Here is an 18,299-nt window from a genome sequence, read left to right on the forward strand (position 1 = left end):
TAAAGGCAGAGCTACGCTCTTCCTCTTATCATAAATTTTTTGTTCAATTTAACATTTAATGAAGAAAATAAGATTTAATAATGTGTGAATATTCCATCTTGTCCGTGGAAATAAAAATGGGAACATAAATAAGTGGCTGAGTGGACTAAAGCTCTGGGGACACAGTGGTAAGTAAATGTCAGAAGGATACACTCTGAAATGGACATACTACGGCTTTAAATGCATACATGACCATGTTCTCGCCACCATCACTTATACCAAGTTGGTGCTCTCCAGTGACAGCAGCTGTGATAACTCTGGCTCTCCCTCCATTCATCCAAGAAGGTCTTTGCTGTTTTTGCTGTTTTATCTAGGTTTAGCTATTCATGGAATAGTTTTTTTTTAAAAAAAAATCCTAAGAGAAGCAGAATAAAATGATTACCAAAGCATGCCAGACAGGCTTTGAGATACTAGTCAAAGAATGCACAGCTTCAGTTCGATGGCAGGAAAAAATTCAAAAGGCCTTTTGTGTAACGTGATGACTATAATTATCATTGTGCAAATGGTTTCACATCATGATAAAAAAAATTAAACAACTTAGATAAAACAGCTTAGCCTTGTCTGCTTTGGACATGCTCAGGATTCTTTCATTTTCTCTGGTTATTGATTTTGCCACGATAAGCCAAACTTCTTTTGGTTTTTGTCATAGAAGGAAAACAAGTAGCTCTCCAGTAATCTGCTGTCTTCAGTACCAGGGTAAGACTCCCGGGGCACCTAGCCTATGGACTGAGTATCTATCAAATTCTTGGCCTCCCCAGTGTGAGACAGCCTTTGCTGGATTATGCAGACTGTATAGTGTGAGCCAACCGAGTAAATCCTTCCTGTGTTCCTTGTATTGGTTCCTTTACTCTAAAGAACCCTAAATCACCAGTGTGTAAGTACTCAAGCAATGGATTGTTTCCCAAAAACACACAAGTTGAATGAGTATTCTTTCCCACACTGCCTTATCATCTAAAGAAAACAGGTACCAGAACCTAGTGCCTTCCTTCAGCATACCAATAAAAAATCATAAAATGGAAGGAAAGAACAAGGTCTCCACTCCCCAGCTCAAAGCAGTCAGATGCAGAGAAAGGTCCCTCTTGCTTGGAGGAGGGAGAGATTAAACCTAAATCTGTTGTGGAAACTCCATCTGATTAGCCAAAGACACTTAGGAGTAACTTGCCCTAAGGATGTGATTTTCTCCCCAAGAGCAGCCTGAGGTGTGTGCATGGGTGGGAAAGTTAAAAATCTCTTCTTGCATAATTTCCAACCTTGGAGTTGACCAGAGACACACCTGCCATCCACTTGAGAAGAGCAAGTCCCTGCAGCTGTGGGACCTGTCAACGTCGGTGGCCAATGGAACATCTCTGCTACCCATCCCTCAACCATGGACCACACAGCTATTTTGGGGCCAGTGCTTGGGGATGGGACTTTAGACGTTCCCTAGCACCAAGTAGAGAGACCAGAGATCCCGTGGGTCTCACTCATATTTCTCCTCCTCGACTAAGGTTCACAGCTCTATCAGCCAGACAGTCTATGGCAGACCTCCAAAACACATCAAGTGCCCATGGCCTCCACCCACTGGTCTTCTATTCCAGGTAGTATCTTTTGTGACTACTCACAGTAGCATTGGATCCTGAATCCACTTTAGTAGTAGGCAGACTGTAGTAGTATGAGCTTGGGCTATATTAGAATGCTATGCTAGTTATAATAGTTTATAATAGACTTTGAATTAGCCACATGACTTTTCCCAGGGCGCAGTGGAGGGAGGCAGTAGCTGTGGGGTGTGTTCTAAGCCTGCTCTACCCTTTGGAAAAAACTTGTGGTCCAGACTACGCTTCCTCCTCCCCCTCCCCCCAGAAAGGGTTTCTTTCTGTAGCCTTGACTGTCCTGGAACTCTCTCCGTAGACCAGGCTGGCTTTGAACTCACGGAAATTCACCTGCTGCTGCCTCCAAGTGATGGAATTAAAGGCCATCACAGCCTAAGCAGACTACTCTTTTCAGTACTCTCCCGATCATTCATAAAAATATATCAAGATTGTTTTGGGGACAATCTAAGTTTACATTGTTTCCTAGTACTAAAACCAAGATAACACACTGACAAAGGACTCCTATAAAGTTTGCATCTGGTGCAACACAGTACTGAAATAGTAGAAGAGATTAGACTCAGAGAGAATAAACTAAGTAATTAGAATATCAGGAAAGTAAAGCAAAAACAAAACACAAACAAAAACCAACAAAAGAAAGTAGATTAGAAAGACTTCAATACCTATCTAACCTCAACTGTTCAGACAATGTTACGTACCAACAGACTTACACACTTTATAGGAAGAAACAGCCTTACCTAATACCCTAAATAAGGTGGCAGAAACTGTCCAGATAGGAAAAAGTACGCAAAAATTCAAAAATAGAGAATTTAAATACATGCTTTAAGGAAACTCAACAATGTCAAGAAAAACCATAATGATAATAATAATAAATAATAATACCACCACCAACAAAATTTTTGTACTTTAATAGAGAGACTTAACTTAAACAAAGAGATCAAAACAAATGGTGAAAACAGAACAATCATCAGTTACAAAATAGAGGAGAAAATTTAAGCCATTATTAAGCCATCAGTAACAAAACAGATGAAGCCAAAGGAAGAACTAATGAGCTTGCTGACGGAATTCTTAAAAATGTATGGTTAAAGAAGGAAAAAGAAGCATAACAAAGAATAGTCGCACCGACTTTGGAATGAACTGAAAATAGCAAATGTGGTATGCTTGCTAATCACGGCTGTCTAAAGGGCCAGAGCTAACATAATGGATATATATTGCAAAGAGAATTCATTCCATTGGCCTTTCTGTCTACAAAAACAGTCACAATCCGGTGATGGAGGTGTGGAGAATTCTTGGTCTTCAGTGCACACTGGATGGCTGAAGAAGCTGTGGCCTAATGACAGACTAGAATAAGAACATGGTAGATATACTCACCAGTCAGGAGAGAAAGCAGGTAGAACATCCCACCAGCTGTTCCCTAAGACCTCCTTGTATCTAGTCTGGAGCTACATGCTGCTGTCTACTCTAGGGAGGGGTCTTTCTATTTTCTTATTAGCAGAATGCTTTGTCCTGTCCTGTTTTGTTGGTCTGCTCTTGTTCTTATGATCATTCTAAATATTGCTGTCATTTCTAATTAGTCTTAGCACCAACAAATAGTCAGGTGAGCTTCATGGGATGCACAAAGTAAAAGTTCATAGCATATACACTGAAAATAGTAAGCAAGAAAGTAAGACACAAATCTAGAAATGGACTAAATATCCTATAAACGTAGTTACAAAACAGTTGTGGTAAGAATGTGGTTAGTAATTACCTTGCCTATAAATAACACAATTCTATTATTTAAAATCATTGAATAATTCACTAGATTAAAAAAAAATAGACCCTCCAATTTGTTACTTACAAAAAACTCACTGCCCCCAGAAGGGTGCCCATAGCTCAAAAGTGAGATGGTAAGCTGAAATCCCCTTACAACAGAGCCAAGAATGAATGTAGTAATAGCTGTTCTTAAGCCACATAAAACAGATTTTAGTCAGAGCTGATGAAAAACAATGTCTTCATATAGAGGAGTCAATTTAGCAAGTGTCTCACTCAGGGTTTCTATTGTTGTGAAGGAAGACCATGACCGTGGCCACACTTATAATGGGGTGACTTCCAGTTTCCGAGGTTTAGTCCATTATCATCATGGTGGGACATGGAGGCATGAAGGTAGACTTGTGCCGGAGAAGGAGCTGAGGGTTAACAAGAAGGGAACTGGCTCACTGGGTATGGCATGAGCAAATATGAGACCTCAAAGTCCACCTCCACAGTGACACACTTCCTTCAACAAGGCCATACCTCCTAATAGTGCCACTTCCTTTAGGGAACATTTCCCTTCAAACCACCACAGCAGGAGAGGCCAGCTCTAGATGCAGGTGTGCCCATTTAAAGTCACCAAAGTGCAGAAAGCGGGTGAAAATAGACATGAACGAAGAGACGTGTTACTGTGCAGCTTTATCTGGGAACCTTCACATCTCACCTCCACAACATACATTTCATTTAACGAGAAAATCAGTGAGCACCAGGATTCGTTTGCATCCTACCCACAATGGGACTCTCAGACACCTATAGATCCCTGTATCTAACAGGGGCCAATACAAAGATTTCTTATCCAGGCACATAATGTCTCTAGGATACATTAAACTAAATTATGAGGAATCTTATTTCTAACAAAAGAAATACAATAAAACTGGAAACTAAGAAAAAGAACAAAATAAGGCTTTAGAAGCCGTAAAAATACACAGAAATCTAAAAATTACCAGTGGATCCATGAGACTTGATTACAGGAACTTTTATTTTATTTTATTTTTTGGTTTTTTGAGACAGGGTTTCTCTGTAGCTTTTTGGTTCCTGTCCTGGAACTAGCTCTTGTAGACCAGGCTGGCCTCGAACTCCCAGAGATCCGCCTGCCTCTGCCTCCCGAGTGCTGGGATTAAAGGCGTGCGCCACCACCGCCCAGCAGGAACTTTTATTTTCAAAAGTCTCGAAACAAATGAAAATGGAGACATATTACATTGAAGCAATGAGAAAGCAGGAGTAAAAAAGAAATTTACAGTAGTCTGTGCCCGTATCAAAAAAAGTGACGAGTTTCCAAACCACATCTTGTTGCCCTAGAAGCACAAGAACAGACCCCAACTAAAAAAAAAAAAAAAAAGAAAAGAAAGAAAAAGAAAAACAATCAAACGGGAGCAGTAGAACACGCAGGAGCAGTAATATGCAGATTTGTAGAGAAAAGATGGGGAGGAGAAAGGAGCGGTGAGGAGCCTGGTTCCTAAGAGATTGCGTGCCTGCAAATTCTCCAAAGTAAGGGACTGTTGCTTGGGCTTAAAGCTTGCTAGAGGGTTAGCCTAGCTAAGATCCCATCACTACGCTCAATATTTATTTTGGTACAGTAGCTCTTCTGTACTAGGGACAGTGGGAATGTTTTCTGTAATTCTCTGGTTTGTGTTTGCAATTTTAATTGTACTCCAGAAATATCCAGCGGCTTCCTTCACTTCTGAGACACGAAATTCCAGGGCTCTTTTATACTTTTTCCCTACTTCAGGCCAGGAATCAGCCATTTCTTCAAATTCTGGTATCCATTAATGAGAAGTCTCGTTTAGAAAACCAAATGTAGGGACTAAGTGATACGGAATGATGTCTGCTTAGAAGGCACATTATGACTTTCTCCCTGCACTTAGCCAGAACATGCCCTGAAAGAATACACATTATCAATGTGAAGCTGCACTCTAAATTTTACTGATAGTTCAGACCCACACCTGAGAGTAAGATGGTTCTCTTAACTCGTTTGACATTTTATCATTTTTCTCATATATGGAATCTTGCTACCTAGCCACGTGAACTTAATTCCCCATTTGTTTTATTTTATAACAAAATAATTAAAAAATAACATTAACAAATAGGGTTTAATGACTTGATCTTGCATAAGCATATTTTATTTAGTACTATATTCAAAGGCCCCTTCTGCCATGCATATCGTCAATTTGTTAGTGCTGAACTCCTGGCCAACCATCCTGCAATTCATGCCTGAAAAAAGCTCATCTAAGTCACACACTCCCTGTTTTTTTCTCTTTTAGAAAGTATATCACAGCCTTATTGTGAACTAGCTTGAATCCAGCAGCATACTTGGGGACTATTGTAAACAGCGGAATATGGGAAATGTTGCATTAAACAGACCACAAAAGTGGCTCTTTACAGCAAGAGAGATGAAACAGGAAAGCCAGCATCTCCCCGTGAGATCTTCGGTGGAAAAAGGCTCCTCAAGGAAGCCCACTCTTTACCACTCCATTAATGGGTCCTAGTCTCTGTGAAACCCCTGGGGTTTCATTGGGAAGCTACAAATAAATGTTATAAATAGACGGTTCTCAGATGTGGCGTCTATACATAATGATTATTGGCTGTCTGTGAAAGAGTCAGGGGTCACACAGAGAGAGGAATGGCTGACAAGGGTTGTGGAATGTAGATTTCTCAGGATAGGACTTCTGTAGAGGAATGTGGACATGAAACGGGGGGGGGGATTAAAGGGTTTTAATCTGCATGTTAAGAATGTGTTTGTGTTATGTGATCATTTTATGTCCTGTGGGAGAAAAACATGAGAGGGGAGTTGGAGACAAAGCAATGAGATAGGAATAATCCCTGTTAGGACGGATGGAGCCTCTACAAAGGAAGAAGAAAAGAGTGTGATATGAACTACCCAGGCTCCCATGTGAAGAAGACCAGGACAGGAAACAGAGTTGACTTTCTCCATAATACAAGTCCCCTGTCCTGAGACAAGAGTTAGATAAAACACCACCACTTTCATTAAGGGGGGAAAAATGCTGCAAAATTGTATTTAGCAACCCATTTTGGTTGCTACAGATGCTTATAATACATTTAGCTGTATATAAATAAGTTAAATAAAATTTATGTAAGGAAAAAGGGATAATGACCGAATGAAAACATAGCAAAGCAAAACAAGGGCTTGAAGGGGGTAGAAAAATATGGGAGAGAGAGAGAGAGAGAGAGAGAGAGAGAGAGAGAGAGAGAGTTTTAATCAACCAAAAGAATACCTAGAAAAGACAGAGCTTCCATAGATGCTAAGAACAAATTTTGATATGGAAGAAGCCAGTAATTGTGTAAATTTTGACAAACCATCGAAGCAGTGGCAGTCAGGAAAGATAACTAAACATTTGGTTGCCAAGCAGGGTGTAATAAAGTCAGACTGGTCTACGCAGGTCATCTACAATCTAACACAAAGCTTGGCGTTTGTCAGCTTCCAGGTTTCCATTCTGCCATTTGGAGGTTGAGGTAACCATCACCATTCATGCACTGTCTCCATCTTTTATCATTCATAAATTGTTTCGGTAATAATACTAGATAGTATAGGTGAGGGTAATAAAGAAGAAATGAGATAATACATGAGAAATGATCAGAACATTACCTGGAACTGCTAAGCACTTACAATTCATATCAAATGATAAACTGATGCATTTTTATGAGAAGCATTCTGTTATAAAACACAGATGTAAAGAAGAGGGTTACATAATATTAAATGCACTTCCTAGAGAAGTCACATCATCTCTGTACTTGTTTTGGGAACTGCTTGTACTACATATCTATTAATATAGACAAATATAGATTATAGATAATGCCACACACTGGTGCCACCTCAGTGATCTTGTTGCTGGGCTTGCAACATGGTGCAAACACTTTAGAAGATAATCCATTTCTCAGAGATTTCTGTGCGTGATTTTATCAAATGACTTAATAGACAAGTTTCTTGCTATTTATCCCCAAAAAACTTAAAAAAATCCTGTTTAATCAATATTCAGATTAACACCTTCATTCAAGATGTCCATTAGTAATTAATTGCATTAAAAGGGGAATTATTTAGACAATAGAATATCATTGTGTTGTCCTAAAAGAATGAGCCATTGAATCAAAAGACATGGAATAAATTAACTAAGTATTACTAGGTGTCTTAACTAAGGCTTCCATTGCTGTGATAAAACACCATAACCAAAGGCAACTTGGAAGAAAAGGATTCATTTTAGCCTCTGCTTCCACACTGCAGTCAGTCATTGAGGGAGTCAAGGCAACAACCTATGGGCAATATTTGATGCAAGGTCATGGGAGAAAGCTGGTCACTGGCTTGATCCTCATTGCTTACTCAGAATGCTTTCTTCTAGAACCCAGGGCCACTCTCCCACGGCTCATACAGTCAGAATGAGACACCACCACATCAATCATTCATCAAGAACACCCACTCCACCCTGCCCACAGCCCAGTCTTGTCAGGTATTTTCCTAGCCTAGGTTTTCTCTTCTAAAACACCTCTCGCTTCTATGAAGCTGGCGCGTTTCGCTTCTATGAAGCTGGCGCGTTACAAGCCAGCACTCTAAAATAAGTCGATCCATTTTTACACACGGATTCTAACAATGATTTTAATTTAGCAAAACAAAAGCCAGGAAGCCTCTGAAAAGATTAGTGGGCATCAAAGTGTGGATTGGTGGGAAACGGGGGTGCAGGCTAAGAAATGGGGATTTTAAAGACAGTCCACATACTCCGTATAATAAAACACGGGATGCGTCATTTCACATCTGCCCAGAGCCACAGGGCGTAAACACCCTAACCCCAACTGTGGACTTTGCATAGTTCTGAGTTGTCAGAGGTTCAATGATTGTGAAAAAAGTCGTTCTCTGGTGGGGGGAGCTGATAATGGGGTAGTTATCTCTGTGTTGGGGGAGAAGTGGACAATACCCTGCATACCTCTTTCTGTCACCTAAGTTTAACAATGGACCTGAAACACTCCAAAAAAAAAAAAAAAAAAAGACTAGTATCTGGTCAAAGTGCTGAGAACAAGTAATTGTTGAATATTTAGCAATCAGCAAGACACTTGTAGCGGCTCCTCTAAGGCTAAGAGAGCAGTAGAGGGAAAGGCTGGAAAAGCTGTCTGCTTACACTCATTCAAGGCAGTGGGTCATAAACAAGCAGAGCCGAAGGTGACAAAGGAAGTGCTGGGAAGAGAGATTCTGATCTGGGCGGGAGGGAGTCAAGAGGATCTGAGAGTGGGAACAGGCAGAAGGGGAAATCTAGATGTGTAAAACTAGTGAAGACTAAATTTAATTGCTAAAAAATAAAAAAAAAAGCTAAAAAAGAACTCAGTGCTTAATAAAGTAAAACTTAAAAAACACAGTAGTTCTTATTTTCTATGAAATAAGAAAGCCAGCAAATATTGTTTATGTTTTATTGCAATTCTGCAAACCAATATTTTTCTATTTTGAAATCAGATTTTCTGCAGATAACGTTCATGGTATTTCTTGCACATAATCAACCTTAATACTGTTATTTTAAGTCACTTTCATGTCAGACGTTATGAGACCTTTTACCTCAGTTTTACTTAAGCTTAACATACTTTAAAAAATTCTAAAATAAAAATTAGTAAGATGATAAATTTTATCATTATTTTATTGGCTTTCTACTTAGTCAAAATGTTACGCTCCAATCATTTGTCCTTCAGCATCGTAAAGTGTTGAGCCCCTTTAAACATTGTGGGTTTTGGATGCTCCATTACCGTGAAACTGCAATGTTTTAAGTGTGAAAGCGCGAGGCTTTCGAGTTTGATTTGGTATGGATATTTTTCCTTGGCAAACCTTCAGCTTCAAAGGCATGCATGCCTATTTGTGGTTTCTTATGGCTCTGAGCCTCTTTGGGGGGGAGGAGAGATTGGCTTAATATGGCGACAAGGATCTGTGTGGGATGCTGGCAGGTAGAAATGGAAACAGAGAAGAAAGGAACGACTAAGCAGAGGATGCTCCAAGGCTGTCCCAGGAGGGAAAGAAGTCATCCCTGTGACTGTGTTAAACAAAATACCCATATTAGGTACAGTTCATACTTGACAAAACCGTACTTGATATTTATTTTAGCTAGATTTGCCTTGGTATTAATCCAAACTATTCAGTTTTCTATTTCTGGAACTTACTGTTCAAGTTGTCTTTACATTAGAAAATTTCTCCTAAGCAGCCCACGGTTGTGCTACAAGAGCCTTAAGCTGAGCTTTCTAAAGCGTGCAGCTCTCAGATCCTACTTGTCCCTCATGCCCTCCTCCACAGGGGGAGTTCCAGAATACCCTTCACTTCTCAAAAAGATAGTTCAGCAACATTATTGGGAAGCTAATGTATTCAATACATTTTATGGGTTTCAGTGACCTGAGAAACAGCATAAATTTATTCCCTGAATTGCACTATAGAATATCCAACCTAGAGTGGAGTCAAACCAAAACTACTTGAAATAGTCATAATCGCATCTTTGTAATGAGGCATAAAGAGAATAAGTCATATATCAATCTAACATCAAAAATCCAGTAATGCTAAATTCTGAACATGAAAACCAGAAATAGCAGATGTGAAGGAATTAAAGAACAAGGATTTCAAGGTATTCGTGCAGCCATAACAGGGCCAGCTAAACTAGAGTTAAAGCTTGGCTTGTGGGTAGAAGGATGGTGGATCTGTTTGTACAACCATGAAGATAAAATCAAGAGCTGGATTTTGAAAAGTTAGCACTCATTAGGTGCTTGTTGAGTGTTTTCATGCACTACAGAAAATCTATTATTAAAATATCTAATTTTCCAAGTAACAATATAATGTACATTTTTATTGCCATTGTACAGAAGAAAGGACTTGGCACGGAGAGTTTAGACTCTTTCCCAGCATTACGTAGTTAGCAATCAGGGGAGCTAGGAATTGAAGTGGCTCCAGAGGATCTTTTCTTAGCCAAAGAGTTTTACAGTCTCACTGACTAGACTGCTGAGCTATGCTAAGGATTTAATATTATTTTAAGTTTTCTTTATTCTGAAGGCATTTTCAAAATTTGCATAAGAGGTCACTAAAACTTTGATGGAGAGAAGCAAGCAACATGATAGTTTTGTTATTTAAAAAAATACTCAAACTGTGCACTGGGGAGTAGAGTCCAGGAGCTTGATGTGGAGCAAGACGATGGCGGCTCACATTTAGTGGTGTTTCCAAAATATGAGAAGGTAGAGAAAAGAGGGTACATGGGATTTACAATTAGAAAACAGACGAAGAGCTTAGTGTGCAGTTCAATGATCACTACAGGTCTTCCATGTTAAAAGCCATGGGTTGATAATCCATCGCTAAAAGAATGAAAGAAAAGAGAAGGCAAGAATGGAAAGGAAAAAGGAGGAGAAAGCAGGGAAGAGGAGAGGAGAGAGGAAGGAAGTGGTGGGGAGAGAAGAAGAGGAAAGGAGAGAGAGGAGAGGAGAGGAGAAGAGAGGAGAGGAGAGGAGAGGAGAGGAGACGAGAGGAGACGAGAGGAGAGGAGAGGAGAGGAGAGGAGAGGAGAGGAGAGGAGAGGAGAGGAGAGGAGAGGAGAGGAGAGGAGAGAGAAAGGTGGGGAAAAGTAAAGAAAAGTAGGGAGAGGAAACAAAAAGAAAAAAAGAAAAGAAGGAATTATTACTATTAAGCTACTTATATGAATAACCTCATGTATTTTGAAAAAATACACATCTCTTACCTACAAAAGTCAATACACTGGCGTGCACATAAAGATTAATATTGTTTTAATAATTAATGGGGCCAAATGCACATAAATTATATAGCCAGCAAACAGCTCAAGGACTCTCATCTTGAGAGTGCTACTATTTATTCTGCATGTCCTAGTGCACATCGGAGCTATGGATCACTAAACACAGCAACGGAAGTGAGATTCGGTGTCTTGAAAATACACTTGGATCACACAAAAGCAGTCAGATGGTAAGAGAAAGAATAAGACTGGAGAGGCATGTATGAAAGTACAAGCCAGATAAATGCTCATAGGAGTTTTTGAATCTTCTGAAAAGTTGCATGTATTTAGTCCACAATTACGAATTTATTATCGGTTTACAAATATATCTAGGTTACTAGAGATCTGCCTTATTTTTGTCATGATTTTCTTTTTTTTTAAATATTTATTTATTATGTATACAATATTCTGTCTGCGTGTATACCTGAAGGCCAGAAGAGGGCACCAGACCTCATTACAGATGGTTGTGAGCCACCATGTGGTTGCTGGGAATTGAACTCAGGACCTTTGGAAGAGCAGGCAATGCTCTTAACCTCTGAGCCATCTCTCCAGCCCCATGTCATGATTTTCTTATTTCACTACATTGTAAGGTTCATGACAGAAAGCCTATCCCTATGTCTGCTCACCTCTATATCTCTAGAACTGAGAAGAGAACTCAGTCTATAACATCCTCTCAGTGAGCGTTTATTGAAAGTCTTCATCCATCTTCTGCCTTTTTGTCTACATAGAAACAAACAGAAGAACAGCAACTCTACATTCTGGAAAAACAATGACACTAGATCCCGCATGTCTGTGTTACTGTCTTTCCCAGATCCTATAAATTGTCTGAAAGTCTTCAGAGTTGGGGAGAGTATTTGCAAATCAGGCATGAGGCTCTGGACTCATTGCTTAGCACCATAAAGCACAGAGCAGGAGTGCAGAGGAGGAAGAGAGGAGAGGGCACCATACCCTTTATAAGATACAAAAATAACAGCATTAGAAGAGCTACAGGGCAGGGAGAACTAGGAAGACTGAGTTATGTAGACAGAATAAACCCAGTAAAGTCAAGCCCTGACTCCTCATCATTCTCAACCACAGATACTTGATGTGTGTTCCCGATACAGAATGATCATTATTGAAACACTTTTAGAAGCCTGAAAAGGATAATTAGGAAAAGAAATTGTTGATAGCAAAGTATCCAGAAACTGAAGAACTGATGTTATAGAAAAACAAAAAGAAGGTGAACATGTCAGTTAGTAGGACTGTCCGTAGAAGAAACTTCTGTTTTCCCCAGATCTATAAGCTAAGTGGCAAAGAAGTCAAATGTGAAGAGCTAAGGAAGCCCCAGCAGCAGGAGAAAGCTGAGAAAACAAACACTGGAGCTCAGGCCCAGTAGGAAGGAAAAAGGAGGCTGCCTAGACCAAGCCCATGCCCTCAGGCAAGACCTCTCCAGACTTTCGCCATAGAAGAAAAAGCAGACAGTCTCACTCTCCACAGCTGGGAATCCAGCATCTGATTCATTTATTGGTAATTTGCTCCCATTCCAACTGAATGCCAAACTAAACAAATCTGTCCTGCAATGAGAGATAACAGAAGCCAGAGAGTAAGTGATTTTATAGGAAGTCATAATTAAGTCAACAATTATAGAGGGTGAATCAAACAAAGTCCAAGTAACAAAAGTGAAAACAGAAATCTTCAGAAAGCGAACTATATATTTCTATTCTTAAGTAGTTTTTAGAAAAACAAAATCTGTTCAAAGAAATATATGGAAAAATGTTGAAATTTCACCTAAGAGTTTAGGATTAATACAAAGAAACAACTGCTAAGAGAACCCCGAGAGACTGGTCAAAAGCACAGAGTTGCAGCCAGGCAGCAGGGAAAAGCTCCAGTGACCTAGTGCATGCTGGGCAATCTTACCCAACCGTCTGTTTTGTAATCCAATATTGCTACAAGATGGATTCTGAGTGTTTTTAATCACAAATAAATGACAAATATTTGAGATGACCAACAACATGAATGAAGCATTATAAAATGTGTAAGGAGACCTAAGAGTCACTCTGGGAAAAGACACCAGGAATGGATTCGATGTTCCCACTGCAAACCGGAAGAGTGTACAGTAAATATATAGCTAGATGTAAGCATTCTATAATGTATGGATGCTTCAAAACCTGTATAGATGACAAACACAGATTTAAACATGACAATTTGAACAAAAAGTGTATCTGAGAAAAAAAAAACAAATGGAAACTCCAGAACTGAAGTCATAATATGCATAAAGTAATCATTAGCTGAGTCTTTCATCTAAACATTCATGACAAAAAGCAGAATTAATAACCTGAAAAACATTATTGAGTTGCAGTTGCTCAATCTGAAAAGCATGTAAGAAAATTTAAGAGTAAGAGACACTGTATCATAGTGGAACATCTCTAATACCAGAAAATGTGAAGGAATAGGAGAAGAGAGATACTACTAGTAAAGAGACCAACCAAAGATCCTGTCTCCCAGCCCCACTCAGGAGAGTTATTTGTAGGTGAGTTAGGGCTTCTGAGAAAAAAAGTCATTATCTTCAGTACAGTCACCATTGGTGAGTTAATAGTGCTCCAGTAGATAATTCCATACTCACGTCCTTGAAGGTTGCCCTGGTTAAACCCAATTGATGACAGACAAAGAAAGAGCAGAATAGTTGGAGAGATCGCACACTAGCAACTTAAAAGCACACCTGAACAATCTCAAACAAAAAGAAGCAAGCACACCCAAAAGTCCTCAGGACATAATCAAACTGAGGGCTGAAATCAAAAAAATAGATACAAAGAGAGCAATACAAAGAATCAATGAAACAAAGAGTTGGCTCTTTGAGAAAATTAATAAGATAGACAAACCCTTATCCAAACTAACTAAAGGACAGAGAAACAATACACAAATGAACAAAATCAAAAGCAAACAGGGGAACATAACAGATACCAAGGAAATCCAAAGAATCATTAGGTCATGTTTTTAAAACCTGTACTTCACTAAAATTGGAAAATTTAAAAGAAATGGATACTTTTCTCAGAAGATACCGTTTACCAAATTAAATCAAGAACAGATAAATTTAAATAGACGTATAACTCCTAAAAAAAAAAAAAATAGAAGCAGTCACTGAAAGTTTCCCAACCAAAAGAAGCCCAGGAACAACTAGTTGTAGTAAAGAATTCTATCAGATGTTCAAAGACAAGTTAGCAATATTCCTCAAATTATTCTACAAAATAGAAACAAAAGAAACATTGCCAAATTCCTTCTGTGCTGCACGGTGACTCTGATATCCAAATGACACAAAGGCCCCACAAAGGAAGGGAAATCCTGAGCAATTTTCCTTATAAACATAGATGTAAAAATACTTAACAAATTTCTCACAAACTGCATCCAGTAACATATCAAAACTATAATCTATCATGGTCAAATAGGCTTCATCTCAGAGATTCAGAAATGGTTCAATATACAAAACTGAGTAAATGTAGTCCACCTAAAAACAAAATGAAAGAAGACAGCATATGATAATCTCATTAGGTGCGGGAAACACCTTTGACAAGATGCAACGCTTTTTCGTGATAAAAAATCTTGGTGATATCAGAGATACAAAGAACATACCCAACCACAATAAAAGCAATTTACATCAGTCCAACATCCAACATCAAATTAAATGGAGGGAAAGTCAAAGCAAGTCAGTTAAAATCAGGAATAACACAATGCTGTCTACTCTCTCCTTATTCATTCAATATAGCTTTTGAAGCAATAGTATAGTACCTAGAACAATAGGAAAACTGAAGTTCAAGGGGATACAAGTTGAAAAGGAAGAAGTCAAAGTATCATCATTTGCAGATGATATGATAGTATTAGCAACTTCAAAATTTCTACCAAGGAACCCCTACAACTGATAAACATTTTATCAATGAAATAGCTGAATACACAATTCACTCCTAAAGATCAGTAACCTCCCTATATACAAATGACTAGCAGACATAGAAAGAAATCCAGGAAACAACAACCTTCACCACAGCCACAAAAGAATATAAAAAATCTTGGAGTAATCCTAACCAAGCAAATGAAGGACTTGTATGACAAAAACTTCAAGTCTTTCAAGAAAGTAAATAAGGAAAATATCAAAAGGTGAAAAGATCTCCCTTGCTCATAGATCAGTAGGATTAATGTAGTAAAAATGGCCATTCTATCAAAAGCAATCTACAGATTCAATGTAATCCTCAGCAAAATTCCAGAACAATTCTTTAAAGACTGTAAAACAACAATTCTCATCTTTATATGATAAACCAAATAACCCAGAATAGCTAAAAGAAATATCCTCAGCCATAAAAGAACTTTCAGAGGTATCAATATCCCTGGTTTCAAGCTGCACTGTATAATAATAATAATAATAATAATAATAAAAACTGCATGGCATTTTCATAAAAACAGACATGTTGGTCAATGGAATTGAATAGAAGACCCAGACATAAATCTACACACTTATGGATACCTGATATTTTGGTAAGGAAGCCATAAATACAGAATGGAAAGCAGAAAGCCTCTTCATCAAGTGATGTTGGTACATAGATGTCTGTTTGTAGAAGAATGCATATTGATCCATATTCATCACCCTGCACAAAATTCAAGTACAAATGAATCAAAGATCTCAACATAAGTCCAGATACACTGAACCTGAAAGAAGGGACTGCAGGAAAATCCTTGAATGTATTGGAAGAGGAGACAGTTTCAGAAAGAGAACACTGATAGATAAGACAGTGGGATCAACAGTTGACAAATGGGACCTCGTGAAACTGAAAAGCTTCTGTAAGGCAGAGAACACCATCAAGGACAAAACAGCAGCCTACTAATGGGAAAAGATTTTCACCAACTCCACATCAATAGAGGGCTACTATCCAAAATATATAAAGAACTCAAAAAACCAAATAATCTAATTTAAAATGGAATATAAATCTAAACAGGGGATCCTCAGTGGAGGAATCTCAAATGCCTGAGAAACACTTAAAGAAATGTTCAGCATTCTTTAGCCATCAGAAAAATGCAAATCTAAATGACTCTGAGCTTCTATCTTGCGCCTGTCAGAATGGCCAGTATCAATGAAACAAATGACAGCTTATACTAGTGAGGAGGTAGAGCAAGGGGAATGCACCTCCATTTCTGGTGGTTCATCAGAAATTTTGTAATTAATTTACCTCAGGACCCAGCTATATCACTTTTGGGCATAAAACCAAAGGATACTCCATCCTATCACCAAGACACATGCTCAACTATGTTCACAGTTGATGTGGGATTCCCCTCTGTATGCTGTGACTATGTTTTATTACCATTGGTTAATAAAGAAGCTACTTTGGCATATAACAGGGCAGAATGTAGTAGTGAGGCCGGAAGAGATAGATAGATAGATAGATAGATAGATAGATAGATAGATAGATAGATAGATAGATAGATAGTGGAACCTTAGTGGTAAACCACAAGTCTTGTGGTGATTCATAGTTTAATAAAAATGGATTAATTTAAGATGTAAGAGCTAGCTAAAAATACACTTAAGCTATTGGCCAAAGAGTATTGAATTAATATAGTTTCCGTGTAATTATTTTGGGTCTGGGAGGCTGGGAAATGAATGAGTGGTCTCCTTTTATACATAGTGGCTTTTCTCATAATAGCCATCACCTGGAGACAACCTTGATGCCCCTCAACTAAAGAATGGGAAAAGAAAATGTGGCACATTGATACAATGGAGTATTACACATTTGTTAAAAAAAATGACACTGTGAAATTTGCAAGCAGATGAACGGAGCTAGAAAAAAAAATTAGCCTGAGTGAGGCAACCCTGACCCAGAAAGACAGACATGGTACCTGACACTGCCTGGATAGCCACAAACCAGAAGCTAGATGACCCAGAGAACCAAATATGACTGGCAAAAAAAAAAAAAAAAAAGATTCCTAATGATATTCTGCTTTACTCATAGATCATTAACTAGCCCAATCATTCCCAGAGAGCCAGAGAAATTTCTTTCTGGTAGCTGATAGACCAATAGTCAAACATTAGGCAGAGCTCAGGGAACCCCACAAAAGAGGGGGAAGTAAGATTATAGGAGTCAAAGAGGGTGAGGTCATCAGGAAAAGGCGGCCCACAGAATAAACTAAGTAGGGCAAACAGAAGCTCATAGATGGAAGCAGCCGTCACAGAGCCTGCATGGGTCTCTGCTAGGTTTTTTGCAAAGATATTATGGATTTTCAGTGCACCCCAAAGAATCCTTTTTGGTCAATGTCATCAAGTTCAGTCTCTTCCTGATAAAATTTATTAGGGTTAGTTTAAGACAGGAATTCAAATGTGTAGATTGAGCCAAAAGCCTTCAAGCTCATGCCTTAGTTTAAAGAGTGTGTGTGTGTGTGTGTGTGTGTGTGTGTGTGTGTGTGTGTGTGTGTAAATGAAGGCTATGTGTATTGAGATTGTGGTACACATGAAGCAGTCTGCTGTGTTCATTTGAGCCTTGGCATACGTATAACTGTAAGCATTGCAGCTCAGATGGAGAGGTATCCTTGTTATCATTTATAAACAGATGATGATCTGAGGCTGGTGCCACAAGGGGCAGCAATCCCACCAGGAGCAACATAGCAATCAAACTTTACAGAGGCCATACTGCACCTTGGCAGATGGGGGGCCATGGCAGATGAGAGACAGACAGATGGGTCATGCAGAGAGAGCTGGTGTATCGAGTTAATTTAGTGGGTTATGGAGGGAAAAGGAAAGGGGAGAAGGGAGGAAGGAAAGAAGGAGGAGAGAAGAGAGAGAGGCAGAAGCTGCCTCTCCAGAAGAAGGCCAGACAGACAAAGAGTGGGTTATGGTTCTGTTCTGCTTGGGAGAAAGTTGTTACAGCTGGGCTCTGCTTCAGAAAAAAAAAAAAAAACTAAAACAATAACAATAACAACAAAAAAATGTCACACTGCACAAAAAACATCTAAGAGATTTTTGGGAAAGGAAGAATCCAGAATGGTGGCTGCCTCTGATGTGAGAAGCAGCAGCAAACTGAACAGGGTAGAGAGTTTATATAGGATTTCTGGTGGAGGTGGGATTCCGGTGGCTTGCAACGGGCAGATTTTAATGGTCTGATTCTGGGGTAAACTCGGGGATTGGAGGAATTTT

The sequence above is a fragment of the Chionomys nivalis genome, chromosome 26 (genome assembly GCF_950005125.1).
Source record: "Chionomys nivalis chromosome 26, mChiNiv1.1, whole genome shotgun sequence".
NCBI lineage: Eukaryota > Metazoa > Chordata > Mammalia > Rodentia > Cricetidae > Chionomys > Chionomys nivalis.